Raw genomic sequence first — 16,855 nt, forward strand, 5'->3', positions numbered from 1 at the left:
CCTGAGTTTACATGTCTGGCACCAGAAGGATCAGTATTTGAATCCCCAAGTACTTTCAGTGTATTGAGGACTTGGGGCACAGACAGCAAAATCCTCAATCATGCATATTTTACTAAAATTTGAAAGCACCAAGAAGAACAAAAAGCTGAATGTTTTTTTTAAGGTGGCTAGGTCAATACCAGTCAGATACAAAATAGAGGAGCAGAGAACCATGGGAGTGGAATCCGTACAGTTAAAAAGCTGTGAAAATGCAGCATATTGATAATCAAACACAGAAATTATAGTGCTTAAATCTTTTCAGAGCTGCAATTAAAGAGATTATTCCTCTTCTAATGTAACACAAGGGAAGTACAGATTAAAGTGATGCTATTTAAGGTATCTGTGAAATTCCATCTGCAGCTCTGAGTGCATTTTTGGTCACTGATCCACTGGAAGATTGTTGCCCTTCCAGAGTACAGAGGGAAGGACAACAAATGACTGCAAACAAATTAGTTTTAAATTATGAGAAAAGATTAATGCAATTGGACTTGTTCAGAAGGATGAATACTTACAATGGAAGCATTCATACTGACTCTGAGAATTAAAGAAACTGATCCTGGTAAAGTGGGGAACAGAAACCTCTAACACTAATTTGGGAGCAAGTGAAAGGGCATTGCAGAATGAAAGTAAGATAGAGTTGTAGGTCAAGGCAAAACATAAAGCAGTGTAAACTCGCAGCAGTTCAGGCAGCATTTGTGCAAAGATAAACAGTGGACATTTCAGGTCAAAGACCATTCATCAGAACTGGGAATAAGAGAAAACAAGTTAGTTTCAAGTTGCAGAGAGGGAGGGGAAGTGATGGACAGGACAAAGGCGATACCTCTCAAAAGGCAGAGACCAGGATTGCTGTGGTGATAAGCAGTTGATGGTCCATTTAGTTGATAGATTAATGAGGAAAATTAGAAAAAAATGAAATAAATGAAGGGACATGGAAAACTCAATAGCTGGAGGGAAGCTGCCCAGCACATCAGGTAGTGTCAATGGAGAGAGAAAAACTGAGTTAGTAGTATTACAGATAGTTAACATGAACCAGCCAGTTCTGATGTAGAGAGAGGTCAGTTATCTGAAACTCTTCAATTCAACATTGAGTCCAGGAGGTGCAATGTGGCCAGACTGAAGAAGATAAGGTGCTGTTCTTCAGGCTTATCTTGGGCCTGAAAAGTGCAGGAAGACATAGACAGATAAGTCATTGTGGGAGAAGGATAGAGAATTAAAATGACAGGCAACCACAAGCTCAGGTTTGACCCTGTGGACTGAATGTAAGTGCTCTGCAGATTAGCTACTCAATCTGCATTGGTTTCTTCAATGTACAGGAGACCACACTGTGAGCACCAAATACAGCACATTATATTGGAAGAAGTGTGAATGAATTGCTGCTTCACCTGAAAGTATTGTTTGGGTCTTTGGATGGTGCAAAGAGAAAATGTAAACAAAAACATGCGATACATCTCCTGCAATTGCACGGAAAATGCAGTGAGAAGGGGAGTGGTTGGCTTAGATGGAAGCCAACCACCCATAAAGGGACTCTGAATGCTGTAGGCGGAGGGAAAGACATGTCTCTTTGTGGAATCATCCTGAATATGGCAGGAACTGTGCAGGATGATCCACTGAATAAGGCGACTGGTGGCGTAGAAAGTGAAGACCAGAGGAACTCTTTTCTTGCTCTGTCCAGGAGGAAACTGGGTGAGAGCAGAGGTGCAGGAAATAGATAAGAAATGAATTAAAACTAACTTGTTTTCTTTTCCCCTGTTCTGATCCTTGATTAGTCCAAATGAAGGGTCTCGACTCTAAACAGCGACAGTCCATTTCCCTCCACAGATGCTGCCTGACCCATTGAATTCCTTCAGCAGTTTGCTTTTTGCTCAGGAAGACAATGCAAGTGTTTTTAAGATGGAAGTTTTGGAAGAAAGATGGGATGAGGAAATGGCAAGAAGGTGAACAGGTACATTTGATTGACAATGGCTTGTTTGGATTTCTTGCTCCTATATCTTCTGTAATTTCCCACAAGTACTTTTAATACAGTCATTCCATTTTTATCACTTTCCCTTCCCTCAACTGATTAGGCCATTGACTAAACAACTAGTTCTTAAACCTCTGAAGCTGGATATTCAAAACACTTTCAACTAGATTATTTATGCCTCATTCAGTGCTGACAGTCAAGGCCAAGATCAGAGTAAAAATCTTATACACTTACTGAGCATATTGAAATGTTATTTATTTAGATTAATATTATAGCTTGGTGCACTTTCTATTTTGTTGTAACATTGGTACATCATGCAAGATCATTCTAATATCATGCCATCAGACGTCATTAGTTCCAACTCTCTGATTTAAGTGAGAAGAGCATTTTCCTCATGCAGGCAGCTGCTGAGAGATAATGCAATTTGATAAGTCTAACATCAAACCTCCAGTGGTAATAAGTTAGAAGCTCATTGTAAATTGTAACAGAAATGATATCGCTGCTTAAAAAGTAGATCCTTCAAATTCCAATACCCATTTAAGTAGATATAGAGCAATTGAGAAGGACAAATTAAAACTAAATCACTAAGGGCACAAAATGCACATAACAATTCAGAAATTGTACACATTGGGACACAAAGGATTACAGCAATATTATTAATAAATAAAATGAACAATTGATTTAAGTAAATATATTAACTTGACAATAGTTTTTATCTATTTTCGAAGGACTGATGCTGCATTTTCATAAGGCTTAAATTCAAATTACTGCTTTGACTTTAAATCCCACTGATCTCCACAGGAAGATTCTGCAAGTGTCAATTAAGCCATTAAATGGCATGTTTTCAAGATTACTTCAGCCTCCTCAAATCAAAAACAACATTCCCCAGAATGGGAAAAAATACTTAATCTGATACTTGACTAAACGTAGAGTCATAAAGGTATACAGCAGAGAAATGGGCCCTTTGGTCCAACCTTTTTGTCCATCTACACTAATCCCATTTGCCCACAGTAGGCTCATATCCTTCAATGCCTTGCCTATTTAAGTGACTGTCTGAATGTCTCTTAAATGTGGCGATTACATCTGAGTCAACTACCTCCTCTGGCAACAAGTTCCTGATATCAGCCACTCTCTGTGTTAAAAAAAAACTCCTTCCTCTCACCTTAAACCTATGCCCTCCTGTTTTTTGAAATCCTGACCATGGGAAAAAGATTCTGACCCTTTACCAGCTCTAAGCATCTTAAAGTTTTATATACTTCTACTTGGTCATTCTTCAGATGCCTGTGCTCCAGGGAAAACAAACCCAGCCTATCCAATCTCTCCCCATAAGTCCTAAACATACCTGCAATTCAGTCAGATCCACAGTGAACAAAGGTTCTCCACACCAAATGACTAATTCAAAATCTTACACTAAATTATTTGCTCAAGTATCTCCTGCCAGCTTCTGTCTCTACCCCACCCTCCCCTCCTCCCACCTTGCTCCATCAGCTCTTTTCTCTCCCCTTAGCTATCTCTACCTATCACCTACCAGCTGTCATCCTCACCTGGTTCCACCTATTGACTGCCAGCCCTTGCCTCATCCCTCCCTCTCACCTCTTTATACTGGCTATCTCCCCTCTACAATCTCCGTCCCGATGCAGGGTCTGAACTCAGCACAACGACAGACCCTCTGTTTCCACAGATGCTGCCTGACCTACTGAGTTCCTCCAGCAGTTTGTTTTTTTTTGCTCCAGATTATAGCATTTGTAGTCTCTTGTGTCTCCAAGATTCTTACAAGTCTTTGCAGGGTAAATAAGAGGATGATATTGTCTCCTATTCAAGTAGCAAGAGAGTAAAAGAAAAAACATTGCTGGGAATGTAGCACACAGTTCAACCTGCAGCTGAAAGAATTAAAACATAATTTAAGATTTCAGGTATAACTTTCACTTGCATTCAATTCTGTCCAAGGGTCATGCTTGAAGAGTTAACCCATTTCTCAGATGCTGTTAAAAAATACTGGAAATGCACAGTTGAGGCTTCATGATCTCCTTACGCACTGAAATCATTTCACTTAATTGATATCCAAAACATAAAGCCAGCTCACTGCTGTCCATGAGAGAGTTCACCCATGAAATCTAATCCTTAACTAGTCTGAAATTCAAGGGAAAATATTTTGTTACACTAAATAACAGTTGGTATTTCAATATATTTCAATAGTGTGATTTTTCAAAAAAATTCAATGACATGCAGTTTCCTTATTTTCATATTTTCTTATGAAACAAGAGGATGCCTTGGAGTCAATGCCAAACTCTCAAAGAAATCACTTCAATCCCCTTCCCCCACTACACATAAAAGAGCTTGCAGTCATTTTTTAATAAATGTTTATGATTATACACCTATTTAAGGTGCAATTGGCATTTCTGCAGAATATAGAAACACTAAAAATACACAAACAAAATATTAAGGTACAAGGACAAGCTCAGAGCAGTAAACCTGATGCAAGTGAATGTAAAAATAGAAAAATCAGATTCCAACATTTACACTGAGCTGTGGAGTTTGGATCAGGTGATCAATGCAACACAGCCACAGTGACTGAAACGCTTAGCCACATCATCTAGAAACAGACCACTTAACTTCTGTAGTAAATTTTGGATACCATTCTTTTACACTGCAGCATTGCATGAAGTGCAGTAAGCCCTGAACTCGATGGAGGAAAGCTAGAGCAAGTTGCTGCAATGGATCGGAAATAAAAAAAACACAGAAAATGCCAGAAATAGCAGATCAGGCAACATCTGCAGTAAAAAGAAACAAAGTTAATATTTCAACTCCAAGACATATCATCAGAACTGAAAGGTTAACCGTTTCCTTCCACAGATGTGGCCTGACCTGCTAAGTTTTCAGCAATTTCTGTTCTTATTTCAGATTTTCAGCATGTGTTTTTTGTTCCTTTTCTCCCCATATACAGTAAAATCCCGATAATCCGGCATCCTGGTGACTTTAGTGGTACCGGGCTGGCAGATTTTGCAGACTAACGGACATTACTCCTATTAATACCTCAATACACTTTTACATCACTTTTGTATACATGTGAGTTTAAAGGGAGCACGATCCGAGTTTCAGCTTGGGAAAACAAGTTGGAAGTGAGCAAGCCCAGAAGGAAGCTGCAAACCTACCCTGATGCTCCTAATCCCAATTTCCAGCCCTCAGTCTTGACCCCAGCCCACACCACATTCACACTCTGGATCCCAGCTCACGCTCCGGATTAATGACCGAACCAGGTGCTGAACCATTGGAATTTCCAAACAATTGAATACTATCTTATCAGAGTTTTACTGTACCATGCTATGTACTGTTCCAGAGTTCAGTCCTGGGCTAAACCCAAAGGAAAATATGCCTCTTTTACATTTTTATTTCTCAATGCTGAGGTGAGGAGATTAGGAATCCTCAGGTGGCTGATGGAACAAAATCCAGGCACTGACGCAAACTACATTCCATACTACAAAGTAAAAACTTGTAAAATAATTGATTCTGCATTATTTTTATACAACAGTTCCATATAGGGAGATTAAATCCTTTCCCAAGACAATTGCATAAATAGGATAAAGCTTGTGATCTAGCGAATTGTTAACCATTATGTTATCTGGTCCATCATTAACCTGTTTATTTTGACTTTTTCTTCAGGTCCATTAAGCCTGGTTACATTTCCAAAGTTCCAAGTTCTCTGGTTTATTTTACTGGAAGCTCTCTACAGCTCACAATGTTCAATGCTCAGCACTTCTCACAGTTAATGTTCTAAATAATATGCTGCATCATTAGCCTGACATCAAATTAGAACATTCTTATTGTTCCAACTTGCTGATAATTTGGTTAAATACAGCACTAATCATACACATAACTGAATTTTCAGAAACTAAACAAATCAAACTCCAAAGTGTAGTTTATGAAGCTGCAGAAATGCAGTATTGTTACGTAAATAATACAATAGATAAAGGCAAAGATGCATATGTCATAAACTTTAAAAGATTCATTTAATACAAAGAGCACACTGTTGACATTCTACAGTATCTATGCTTCTCTCATGTTCAAATGGCAAATAAAGACCTGCAATTCACTACTTATTCAGTCTGAATGAATGAGTCAGCCCAAGCTGATACTTAATTTTTCAACAATTCAGCTATTGTAGAAGGTCACAGTAATAGCTTCGAATCAGCTTGATGATTAGCAGCGTATAATCCCATTCTCTTCCTAATTTACCAACTACCAAAATGATATGCTTGTCACTAAACCACAGGCACCAGTCAGGTTTCCTTCACTCTCGGCCACTTCTTGGCCTCAATTTTAATTCTATCATGCAGAGGAAACTGCTGGAACCCAACAGCATGCAGGAACCATAGACAAATATAGTTAAATATCGTCAGCACTGTTAAAGAGAAAACCCCAACAACGTACTCCTTGCAGGTTAACCCATCTTTGACTTCCACAGCTGGGCACTGAAGTATGGAAGTCAGATAAGATATCTTTATTAGTCACATGTACATCGAAACACACAGTAAAATACATCTTTTGCATGGATAGTTCTGGGGGCAGCCCGCAAGTGTCGCGACGCTCCTGGCACCAACATAGCATGCCCACAACTTCCTAACCCGCACATCTTTGGAATGTGGGAGGAAACCGGAGCACCCGGAGGAAACCCACACAGTCATGGGAGAATGTACAAACTCCTCACAGACAGTGGCTGGAATTGAACCCGGGTCACTGGCACTGTAACACGTTACACTAACCGCTACTCTGTGGATACAAGCCAGGAGGTCCAATGCCAGTGCACAGGCATCTAACTACCTGTTCCAATGCTGGATAGAACACGGAATACAAATAGGTGAGGATGAAGCACCAAATACATTCCACACCTGGTCCCTCAGCCTTACATTGCCATGGCTGGCATACATAACAGGAACCCACTCAACTGAATGTCATCACTAAGCTTGATTGAAAAGTCACATATCCGCCTTTCCCTTGTTTACTTTTATTTTACTTTATACTTTAATTAATTTCCTGTAGTTTGAGGAAAATTACAACTTGTTAATTATTTAAATCTATCTTAACTGTTTTTAAATGTTTCTGATTTTCAAAGACAATTAAAAATAGTTCAAAGTCCTTTGACACCAGCGAGCTGTTAAAAGGCCATCAAGGCTGTCCAGCACAGGATCTCAGGATCCACCAGCTGAGGCCTAGTTCCAAATCATCAGTTGCACCCAGCTTCGCCTCATAGCCTTAGAAAGGCTTTCAGTTCAATCGATCCTACTGGGCAGCAAAAAATTAAGTGCAGGCATGGGAGACATGCTGGGGCAAAACCACATACCAGATTGAAGATGATCTGGCCTAACACAGAGCAACCAAAAGGTAAAGGCAGGGTTATTTCAGCACATCCATCTGTGGCTATTTAAGTCCATTTCACTTCTAGGTTTCCCATCCTACCAGAGGCAGAATATCAGATATTAACTTGCATGACACAATCTCAATTACAATCACTTCAAGGGATGCTCAAAATATGCAGGATGGAGCATAGTCAGGCAAAGGCTTTCCACTTTTCAGCAAAGCCTCCCTGAGCATGCTGCTGCGAACTGAGAGGAGTCCAGAGAGATCCCCCTCTCTCCCAATCAAGGAGGGTGCTTGCAATGGTGACAATGGCTCCCTTTGCCACATAGGTCAGAAAGTATTGCAAACACTTAGAGCAAGATAGATAACCACAACGGCCTATTATCCCAGACTGTCTTGTGCACATCACCCAATCCATCATTGCCTTAGCCAGTACATCACTCTTCAGACCTCACAAGTGCACAGCTTTTTTTGTTACACACTTACTTACCTATTATTCCATCCACCAGACCCAACACTCACCCATATCGAATGTCATGCCTCTCCCTCAAGAACATCCTCGCAATCCATCATATGAACGCAGAGGAAGAGAGAGAATGAGAGAAGTGGAGAGTGCGGGGGTGGGGGGGGAGCAGAGGAGAGAGAGATCAACCAACAGCAGAAAGTAGAAGCTAGAGGCAATCCACCAAGTATCCAAAAGCTGACAATCATTGGTCAATGGAGTTTCAAAGTTCCTTTGTGCAGGAATTGGAGGAATAGGGAGCTCCTGGCCACACAATTAAATAAAGGCCACGCACACCATACGGCACTCAGTCACTTGTCTTGATTTCAGGCAGAAGCACCATCATTTTTGGTGGTTTAATTGACCCCCTCTGCGCACAAACTCTACTTTCAGCTCATTGACTCACTTCCAAAAAAAGTTACAAGATTAAATAAAGAAAATTAAAATGAAGAGAATTCACAAAATAGAAATGAGTGTAAAGCTACAAAGACAGCATTAGGGTAATGAATAATATGAAATTAAAGACTTAACTCATAATTTTTAACAGTTTCCAATGGATCCAATATTCTGCCCAAGAATTTTTCTTCCAAGAAAGTGAATATTTTGACTTTGTTTACGACCTTTAGGTAACCCTGGATTATTTGGTAATACATTCCAGGCACAAGAACCAAAACAGAAATTTGAGCGCAAAGATCTAGGCTGACACTTAAGTGTTGTATTGGCAGAGGAAGAGTTTTTCACAAGAGATGTTAAACCAAGACACCAACTGTCCTCAAGGATGGACAGAAAAGACTCCAGTCAGAGGAAGAACAAGAGAACTTACCTCTGTGTTCTGGTCAATAATTACCCCTCAATCAATGACACAAAACGGATTTGATCAATACCTTGCTCTATTTATGGACCTGCTGTGCACAAATTGGTTGTCGTGTTTCCTATGTTACAACAGCAATTCACTGGCTGTAGTCACATCGTGATGCCTGAAAGTGTAAACGCAAGCACTAGATAGGTACAAAATTCCTCTTTCTTCAGAATTAGCTTTACTCTGAACTTAATCTTAAGTGATTTTGATCATCGTATACTTGGAATTATTGTCTACAATGACCATCTCCAATAAGAGTTTAACACCTACCCTTGACATTCAAGGGCATTACCATCACTGAGTCACCCACCATCAACATCCTGGGGGTCACCACTGACCACAAACTTAACTGAATATCACAGTTACAAGAGTAAGTCAGAGGCTGGGTACCTTGCAGTCTGACTCACCTCCCGACTCCCCAAGGGCATTCCACAATTAACAGGGCTCAAATAAACGGAAAACTCTCCATATGCCTGGATAAGCACAGCACCAACTCTCAATAAGTAGACTACCATCCGGGACAAAGCAACACATTTGACTGGCACCCCATCAATCTCTCCACACATTCACTCTCTTCACCATCAGTGCACAGTGGCTGCCACATGTATCATGTACAAAATGCACTGCAGTTACTTGCACAGGATACTCCAAGAGCTCCACTACCAAAGTGAACAATGACAGCACGCTCTTGGGAACACCACCACCTGCAAGTTGCACGTCCTCCTGACCTTTACCAGAAGGACTGCAGTGGTTCAGTAAAGGGACTCACGACCATCACCTTTTCAAGAGCAAATAGAGATGGGCCTTGTCAGTAATACTTAGATCCTGAAAAGAAAAATTCAAGGGCAGCTTTGGTCTTGCTGCGAAGTGCCACAAACAGCAACATATTAAAAGAAAGTGTTGAAAACATGCGAACTCAGAATCATCACCTGGAAATTCGAGTTGCATGTTCCTCAGAGAAACTAAAAATATTGATGGATAATTTTGATCTCATTTTAATTACACTTGGAAAATAACAAGATCACAAAAACCAAAGACCAGACAAAAGTTCCACAGTGCACAGGGAGGGCTCTTAATCAAGAACTGCTTCACACCAGTACCCTCTGTATCATTTATTTGTGCTGCTTTCCACTTTATCATGCATCTTCCCTTTTATTCCCATCTCCCATCTCCACCTTCCCTAGTTCTGATAGAAGGTCATTTACTTGAAATTTTAATCCTGTTTTTCCTTTCTCCAGTATTTCTGTTTTCATAGTTTAGTCCCGATGTTCAGATGACATAAAGGCTGTGAGAAATGATATCAATACAGTACAAGCATCACCCAAATTATAAAATCAAATTACAGCTTTTAATTCTGGTTTTAAGATCAAACCAAATGTAAAGAGAGATAAAACTAAAGCTGAAATGGTTTTGATTAAAAGAAATATAATTACCAAGACATCACAGAATTAACCTTTGCTCGAATGACACTGGTTTGCTACATTGCAGATGAAAATCTGGAAGTAAACGGTTTGCTCTATTATCAGTGGATTTAAGAAGCCCCATAAAAAACTCAGAAGGTTGTTCCAAACCTTAAGTTACAGGATTATGATCACATTTTAATTAAATTGTGTAATTGTGACAAACATATAACAATCCATGTGAAATAAAAATTAGTCTTAAAATTGCAAAGCATTAGGCAAGGACAGAATGCAACCGGGAGTTAAAGAAGCCAATTCTTCTAATGCAGAACTGTAAAGGAATTAAGAACCTACAACACTATTATTTTTACATCTGTTGATAAAATTATACAACTAAGAAAAAAATGACATTCATATTGCACATTTCCATTTTTCTCAAATCCCACTGTGTATAATGAACAATAATTGTAGTGTAAGCTAATGTGGTATTATTTGGCACATAACAAATGAAAACAAAGTAATTGATCAGATTTCCCTCAGACCATTGCCTTTTCTAGTTCATCTTTCTCTCAACTACTTTGCAACAAGTTTCTTTCCTTTCAGACAGGTGCCTCAGGTGCATGGTATGACGGTGAAAAGGGCTGCCGATAATCTGAAGGGGCGCTTATATTGAAGCACAACCGTCAGCAGTTTCATTTCTGCCCCTCATTCAATTACTTGTTTTTCCCTCATCAGTTAACTTCTTTCCCCTTCAATATCTACTCAATGCAATTCATTGAGCATTCCATTGAACCCACACCACCCTCTGGTAATGCGTGGAAAAAGCCAGAGGCAGGCACCCTCATGCTCAGCTGGACTACCTCAACCCCTTCACTTCCATTTCTCTGCAAAAAGGCACGATTCTTGACCCTGATCATAGGCTTCTGTTTGCTTTTTTTTACATATCCCTGAGCCTACCCAACCATCTATATTCACCAAATCTAAACCATCACTTTAAAAATCTAAATCAAATCTCTTCAAATTATATGATTTTCTGCATTGAAAAAAAAGTCCCGTGATGTCTAAGCCCACTGTGGGTAAATACAGGTTTGGTGATGCCTGCCGTAGGGAAGTCCACGTCACCAGTGCACACAAGAGCAGGGATAACTCCCGTTTGGTAGACCACAGAGTTAGTGCCAGGTTTAAGGGCTTTACCCTCAAACCGTCTTTACCTCAGAAGGCCAAAGGCTGTACTGGAACACTGCGAGTGGTGGTGATTTCATTATTGATGTTTTCTTTGGCCGAGATAGTGGATCCTGGAAAAATTAAATCCACATCGACCTCAATCATAATGGGGCAGTGTCGTGCAGCAGGAGCACCTTTGTTTTCAGTGCAAGAGTCAAAGGTGACCTAGTTCTTATTAATGGAAGTGGCTCAATTCAATTCTATCTGAGTTTCCACATTTAAAGCCGTTGAAAGGTGAAAAGTCTAGGTATCGTTGTCCACAAGTTGCTGAAGGGCTGTAACGGATGATATGAGACTACTGCTAAAGCAAATTGATTGCTAGGGAAATCAGGCACAAAATAATATCTTGTTAAAGTATTAGACTGTGGCAGGATCCTGCCTTGTACATCATGTTTTGGCCCCTTCTTATGTAGGGGATTTAAGTGTGGAGACTCAGATAGCACTAGATTTGGCACAACATAATGGACTGAAGGGCCTGTTCCTGTGCTGTTCTAAATCTAGCCACATACATAAAACAACATTTATTAATGTTAAATTACATAGACAATTGTTCATTTGTACTACAATCCATCTGTAATCTGTTTTTCAAATCAAAGGTCCCACAGGCTGTGGAACATGAATCCCTACAGAATTCGTCTAGGAACCAGATTCCACAAATAACCACTTCCATTAATAATAACCACTTTCCTTGTGTGCATCTCCCAATCAGATTGTTTTTTTTACATAAGCTAACATGTGATACCTTGTCAAAAGCTATTTGGGGGGGGGGGCAGGGAGGAAATCAAGAAATAGAATATCAATTGGACAACCACTAACCAAGTAGTTTCCTCAAAAAAAAGTCTTTCTTTTGCAAAAGCCAAGCAGAAAGCCTCGGCCCCTAAGAATTCAGCACAAAATGACCCTCAAATTCCTAATACTATCACTAGAAAGATGGATTTTTAAACAACATTCTGAAGTGCATTGTGCCTTAGCCTTTCATCAGAAATATTATTACCTGGAATGGCTTTAAAAGAAATAAACAGAATTATTGCAAGTCATGATAACATCTTGAATTTTGCAATATTCTCAATAAAACACAACAAGCTCACACAAATGCAGGTGGCAGAGCTCAATGAGATAATCATAGCTCTGAGATAACTGTGTAAATAATAGTCTGCAGGCTTGCTTGTGTAATAAAATTATTGAAACAGTCATAAATAATACATTTCTGTTGCAAGAAGCAGTGATGTGAATAACAATTCACGCAGATGATTGCATTTTAAATCAAAGAGGAAATAAAACCTATGTCTAAATTGCAACAGAGGAATGCACCAAGCAGCTCAAGAACATTCAACAATCACTCTTCTACATTCAACTATCCAACATGCCAGTTCACAAAGCCATTTCGCTTCTTCCAGGCAAGATTTAAATAAAGTCACAATACTCATCTACATCCTCCCACAAACGTTCAATATCTTCTACTAATCAACTGCTCGAAATGTATTTCCTCCCCACCACATATTCTCCACATTCTTCCAGCTTCATTGACTAGTGGACTGAGGAGGTCCACTTCTCTTTGCACAATTCTGTTCTGAGTGGGCATTGAGGCAGGAATCCATACTCTCATGAGATTGTTCACCTGCTTCAGGAGCAGAGCAGATATAGTTGGGGGCTAGGGGGAGGGGGGGTGGAGAGGGGGGGGTGGAGAGCGGGGGTGTGTGTGTGGAGAGGGGTGTGTGTGGAGAGGGGTGTGTGTGGAGAGGGGTGTGTGTGGAGAGGGGTGTGTGTGGAGAGGGGTGTGTGTGGAGAGGGGTGTGTGTGGAGAGGGGTGTGTGTGGAGAGGGGTGTGTGTGGAGAGGGGTGTGTGTGGAGAGGGGTGTGTGTGGAGAGGGGTGTGTGTGGAGAGGGGTGTGTGTGGAGAGGGGTGTGTGTGGAGAGGGGTGTGTGTGGAGAGGGGTGTGTGTGGAGAGGGGTGTGTGTGGAGAGGGGTGTGTGTGGAGAGGGGTGTGTGTGGAGAGGGGTGTGTGTGGAGAGGGGTGTGTGGAGAGGGGTGTGTGGAGAGGGGTGTGTGGAGAGGGGTGTGTGGAGAGGGGTGTGTGGAGAGGGGTGTGTGGAGAGGGGTGTGTGGAGAGGGTGTGTGGAGAGGGGTGTGTGGAGAGGGGGTGTGGAGAGGGGGGTGTGGAGAGGGGGGTGTGGAGAGGGGGGTGTGGAGAGGGGGGTGTGGAGAGGGGGGTGTGGAGAGGGGGGTGTGGAGAGGGGGGGTGTGGAGAGGGGGGTGTGGAGAGGGGGGTGTGGAGAGGGGGGTGTGGAGAGGGGGGTGTGGAGAGGGGGGTGTGGAGAGGGGGGTGTGGAGAGGGGGGTGTGGAGAGGGGGGTGTGGAGAGGGGGGTGTGGAGAGGGGGGTGTGGAGAGGGGTGTGTGGAGAGGGGGGTGTGGAGAGGGGGGTGTGGAGAGGGGGGTGTGGAGAGGGGGGTGTGGAGAGGGGGGTGTGGAGAGGGGGGTGTGGAGAGGGGGGTGTGGAGAGGGGGGTGTGGAGAGGGGGGGTGTGGAGAGGGGGGGTGTGGAGAGGGGGGTGTGGAGAGGGGGGTGTGGAGAGGGGGGGTGTGGAGAGGGGGGTGTGGAGAGGGGGGTGTGGAGAGGGGGGTGTGGAGAGGGGGGTGTGGAGAGGGGGGTGTGGAGAGGGGGGTGTGGAGAGGGGGGTGTGGAGAGGGGGGTGTGGAGAGGGGGGTGTGGAGAGGGGGGTGTGGAGAGGGGGGTGTGGAGAGGGGGGTGTGGAGAGGGGGGTGTGGAGAGGGGGGTGTGGAGAGGGGGGTGTGGAGAGGGGGGTGTGGAGAGGGGGGTGTGGAGAGGGGGGTGTGGAGAGGGGGGTGTGGAGAGGGGGGGTGTGGAGAGGGGGGTGTGGAGAGGGGGGTGTGGAGAGGGGGGGTGTGGAGAGGGGGGTGTGGAGAGGGGGGTGTGGAGAGGGGGGTGTGGAGAGGGGGGGTGTGGAGAGGGGGGTGTGGAGAGGGGGGTGTGGAGAGGGGGTGTGGAGAGGGGGGTGTGGAGAGGGGGGTGTGGAGAGGGGGGTGTGGAGAGGGGGGTGTGGAGAGGGGGGTGTGGAGAGGGGGGTGTGGAGAGGGGGGTGTGGAGAGGGGGGTGTGGAGAGGGGGGTGTGGAGAGGGGGGTGTGGAGAGGGGGTGTGGAGAGGGGGGTGTGGAGAGGGGGGTGTGGAGAGGGGGGTGTGGAGAGGGGGGTGTGGAGAGGGGGGTGTGGAGAGGGGGGTGTGGAGAGGGGGGTGTGGAGAGGGGGGTGTGGAGAGGGGGGTGTGGAGAGGGGGGTGTGGAGAGGGGGGTGTGGAGAGGGGGTGTGGAGAGGGGGGTGTGGAGAGGGGGGTGTGGAGAGGGGGTGTGGAGAGGGGGGGGTGGAGAGGGGGGGGTGGAGAGGGGGGGTGGAGAGGGGGGGGGTGGAGAGGGGGGGTGGAGAGGGGGGGGTGGAGAGGGGGGGGGTGGAGAGGGGGGGTGGAGAGGGGGGGGTGGAGAGGGGGGGGTGGAGAGGGGGGGGTGGAGAGGGGGGGTGGAGAGGGGGGGTGGAGGGGGGGGTGGAGAGGGGGGGTGGAGAGGGGGGGGTGGAGAGGGGGGGGTGGAGGGGGGGGGTGGAGAGGGGGGGGTGGAGAGGGGGGGGTGGAGAGGGGGGGGTGGAGAGGGGGGGGTGGAGAGGGGGGGGTGGAGAGGGGGGGGTGGAGAGGGGGGGGTGGAGAGGGGGGGGTGGAGAGGGGGGGGTGGAGAGGGGGGGTGGAGAGGGGGGGGTGGAGGGGGGGGGTGGAGGGGGGGGTGGAGGGAAGGGTATTCTTCATTCTCCTAAATAACTTGTAAAAATGTGTCTGGTATACTTTATCTTATTCAGAAAGGATAAGGAAGGAAGGAAAGAAGGGGTAGCAGTTCTGATTAAATAGAATATTAGAATACTGTAGAGCGAGGATGTCACAGAGGGGTCAAAGATAGAAACTGTGTGGTTAGATACAGAGAACATTACAGTGTTGGGTGTATTCTACGGGTCACAGTTGAGAAAGATATAGAAAAGGAAGTATGTAGGAAGATTACAAAGACAGGCAAAAACTTTAAGCTGTTATAATGGGAAATTTTAATTATCCTAATGTTAACTGGGATAGTATTAATATAAATGGCAGAAAGATGGAGAGGATTTTCTAAAAGGTGTCCAAGATAATATTCGAGAATGTATGTTGCTGGTTCAACAAAAATGGAGGAATTGTTGGATCTGGCTCTCAGGAATGAGGAGAGTCAGGCGAATCAAGTTTCAGCAGAGAAACGTTTGGGAGATAATGATCATACCATCATAAGGTTAAGGTTAATTATAGAAAAGGAGAATCAGCAATCCGAAATAAAAGTAATCAATCAGAAGAAGTCCAATTTCAATGGGATGAGAGTAGATTTGGAAATTGGAATCAAAAGTTCACAGACAAAACTGCAAACAACATTGGGCTGCCTTTAAGGAAGAGATGGTTCAGGTACAGTTGAAGCAAATTCCCATGAGAAGCAAAGAAATAACAAACAAATCCACAGCTCCCTGGATGATAAAAGAAATACAGAGGAAGACAGAGCAAAAAGGGCTGTCCATGACAAGTGCCAGGTTGTAAACACCAGCAAGATCCAGGCTGATTAAAAAAAAGAACCAGAGGGGAAGTGAAAATAAAATTAGAAAGACAAAGAGAGTGTATGAGAAAAGATCAGCTGCCAAAATAACTGGGAATCCAAAAGTGTTCCAAAAGCATATAAATAGTAGCAGGTTAGTACACAAAGGAGTGGGGCCTGTGATGATCAAAAAGGGAACTTGCACATGGATGCTGAGAGGGATGTTCAGATACTAAATGAATACTTTATATTTGTCTTCACTAAGGAAGAGGGCACAACAGTGAAGGAGGAGATAGTTTATCACAAAATCCACAAAAAATTTATATGGCATGGAAGTATTAAATAAGTTGCCTGAACTTAAAGCATGCAAGTCACCAGAATCAACAGAACACATCCCAGCATGGGAGGAAATCATGAGGGAACCAACCATAATTTTTCAATGCTCTGTGTATGGAGTTGATGCTAAACGACTGGACAGGAGCAAATGTCATTCCCTTGTTCTAAAAGAAGGGGAGTGGGGATAAGTCTAACAACTACAGGCCAGTCAGTTTAACCACAGGGGCAGGAAAGCTTTTGGAAACATTAATCCAGGACAGAGTTAATAATCACATGAACAAAAGTGGATTAATTAATGCAAGCCAGCGTGGATTTTTTTTTTAATTGTATCTAACCAATTTGATAAAAGTTTTTGATGAGGTAATGGATAGAATGTACGAGGGTAATACAGTGTATGTGGTGCACGTGGACTTCCGGACAGTTTTCGATAAGGTGCCGCAAAGTAGGCTTGTCAGTAAAGTTGAATTACGTGATGTAAAAGGGTCATTAATAGCAATGGATACAATGTCAGCTAAGAACAGATGACAGAGGGCCATGGTGAACAGTTGTGTTTCGATAGAGTCATACAGAGGGA

The 16,855-nt window shown here is 43.6% G+C and overlaps 1 protein-coding gene and 1 long non-coding RNA gene across 4 annotated transcripts in view; one reads left to right on the forward strand and one right to left on the reverse strand.

Moving 5' to 3' along the window:
* The window catches only part of LOC127572981 (uncharacterized), a 38,317-nt gene extending 32,561 nt beyond the window's left edge, over positions 1-5,756 (forward strand). For both annotated transcript variants that reach the window (XR_007956732.1, XR_007956726.1), the window contains exon 3: positions 5,660-5,756. This is a non-coding gene — a long non-coding RNA (uncharacterized LOC127572981). The remainder of the gene's footprint in view (positions 1-5,659) is intronic.
* Positions 1-16,855, reverse strand: part of LOC127572950 (E3 ubiquitin-protein ligase HECW2-like) — a 240,085-nt gene that overhangs the window by 193,076 nt on the left and 30,154 nt on the right. The window lies entirely within an intron of this gene.

This window comes from Pristis pectinata, chromosome 1 (assembly GCF_009764475.1).
Source record: "Pristis pectinata isolate sPriPec2 chromosome 1, sPriPec2.1.pri, whole genome shotgun sequence".
Taxonomy (NCBI): domain Eukaryota; kingdom Metazoa; phylum Chordata; class Chondrichthyes; order Rhinopristiformes; family Pristidae; genus Pristis; species Pristis pectinata.